The sequence below is a fragment of the Engraulis encrasicolus genome, chromosome 18 (genome assembly GCF_034702125.1).
Source record: "Engraulis encrasicolus isolate BLACKSEA-1 chromosome 18, IST_EnEncr_1.0, whole genome shotgun sequence".
Classification (NCBI taxonomy): domain Eukaryota; kingdom Metazoa; phylum Chordata; class Actinopteri; order Clupeiformes; family Engraulidae; genus Engraulis; species Engraulis encrasicolus.
Window position 1 is genome coordinate 51,337,205 of NC_085874.1, and position 2,500 is coordinate 51,339,704.

Here is a 2,500-nt window from a genome sequence, read left to right on the forward strand (position 1 = left end):
CCCAAACTATCCAGTCACGCACAGAACATAATTAGGTGACCATATGACAGAAGGCCCTGCCGTGTCGTGGCTCAAACGGTAGAGCACTGCACTGCTGGCCTGCGGAGACTAATAAAAACAAGTCTGACAGGCGGACGAAGATGCGTCCTAGTAGGGACATCACGATCCGGTAGTAGAAGAAAAGCTCACATATGAAGAGAGTAACAAAAAAAGGCCGTGAGGGTCGTGTTTTGGCCGATTTGGAGAATGCGTATCAGACAGACAGACCGACGGACCAACGGAAGGACATACCCTCTTATAGAGATGCAAGGACGCATCTAATCTACAAAACTGAAATCTGTATAGGCAGCTCTAACTGTAACCCATCATGAATCAAAACCACAACATCACAGCTTTGAAGCCCTCAGAGTAGGGTAGTTGAAAACATGGAAATCAGATAGTAGATCTAGACCAGTAAATCGTTTCTCTGAAATATGTAAACGCACCTTCAAAAGTAGAGTATGTAGAGTATGTAGGATTGTGGCCAGTGGCGGCCGCACCCGGGCCCGCGACCATTGAGGGGCCCGCGAACGGGCCCTCCGAAACGGTTTGCTTCGCGGGCCCCTCCTGTATACTCGTTGATTGCGAGTCGAAGAATGGATACGCAAAGTAACCTCAGCACTCTCCCACCGCGTCCAGACACTACTTATAGACCGTGGTAGACTCCCACAAGACGGTGGGAATTTCGAGCATCAATTCAATTGCAAATGGGCACTTTTAGTTACTATATTGCTACAGGTCATTACATGGGCAGTCAAAATTCAGACAAATGTTTCAAATAGCAATAAAGGTAACACATGAACGCTATATTTGTGCATTTTATTTTTTACATTGCGGCCAGGAATTGTGGGATATATATTTTCATACACTATCATTGGCTGTATGTAAACAGGGAGCGCGAGTCGCCAGTGGTAACGTTCTGTTTGGAATTACCACACGATTGATTCCCTTACCAATTCAAATTAAATGCATGCTGGTCAGTCGAACGTGGCCTTTTGTTCTCATCTTACCTATAGGCCTATAGGCCTATATTATGTTGTAGTAGTATGCGTTGTTGGCTTTCTTGAAGGCGGAATATAAAATGAGTTTTGTCACTTAATTCGCCAAGAATAGAGATGGCTAGGCCTACTGGCTAGCAAGAACATCCTATGGATATTAGACCTCCTTGGATATTATCTAAGAAGATTTCGAAGACGCTACGAAGAAGGTAAGGACAGGTTTCCCTATAATAATGTCCGCCGCGGCATTATATTGATTTCATATCACTCATCTCCTTCAGGTATTTTCCAATTGTTGTCACATTTCTAGTCCAGTAGGCCTAGTCTGGGTTCGGCAGGGTCTGGCTAAACGAAAGAGGCACATTTATAACGGTGTCCATTCTAGTTTGTAATCTGTGACAGCGGTATTGCTGTAGCTATTCCCAGCGTTATAACTTAGTTGTGTGTTCTCCAATTGACAACTAGTTGTGCTGACTTGCTAACAGCATCTCCACTACATGTTGCTTTTATCATCTAGCGTTTCTCCTGTTAGCATAATATAAGTTAAGTTCTTCTATTTTACGAAGTGGACTCGAGTCGTCAGCTAGGGGAGGGGAGAAATACAAGTGGGCGATTCTGTGTGCGCGTGTAGAGCTCTATCTGTGTATGTTTTACTGGTGGGCTGTCACCAATGTGTTGTCATGGTTGTCTTTGATGTTGTGTTTCCATTCATGCACCGTATCCATCTTTTCCCATGTTTATGGTAGCCGGTAGTTTACGGTAGTTTATGGTAGCCGGTAGTTTACGGTAGTTTATGGTAGCCGGTGTTTATGGTAGTCTTCCATAACCAGCATTGCATATTGTGCCGTTATTTGATGATGCCAAAGGACGAAAAACTACTTTGCAATGGCACCTTGTGTATGTGGGGTAGTGGAAGGTTGAAATCATTATGAAGGCATATCCTGTTGATTGTGCTATCTATCTTTTAAGTCCTTAGTGTTATTTTTTTATGAAGTTTAAAGTAAACTGGGGTGCTTAAGATCAGCAGGGTTGTCTCCCTCGTCTGTGTAGCCTGCTGTCAGCAGGCACCGTGCGCTCGCAAGCACACACGCACATACTGCTACTGTCTCCAGTCCCCTGTCCCTGTCTCAACCGGTCTCTAGACACATATTCCGAAAGCCTTTCTTTGCGTTTGTCCTGTTTTTTTTTTTGGGACAGATAACTTAAATACTCTATGATGTAAATGTGCACATCGTTGCAGCATTCACTATGCTATTGCAATTGCAAAGAATATAGCCCACCCTTTCACCGTGGCTAGATAAAATATCCTAAATAAAATTAGCACAACCTCCGAGGGCCCGTGCTGGATACTCGCACCGGGGCCCGTCACCGAGTTGTTACGCCACTGATTGTGGCCAGAGTAGGCGTTGAAACTATACTGCTCATTGCAACTACGCTGCCCATTCCCAAGTTGGGTCTTTACA

The 2,500-nt window shown here is 44.5% G+C and overlaps 1 protein-coding gene across 1 annotated transcript in view; it reads right to left on the reverse strand.

Moving 5' to 3' along the window:
- Window positions 1-2,500, reverse strand: part of LOC134469503 (kinesin-like protein KIF13B) — an 82,150-nt gene that overhangs the window by 54,849 nt on the left and 24,801 nt on the right. The window lies entirely within an intron of this gene.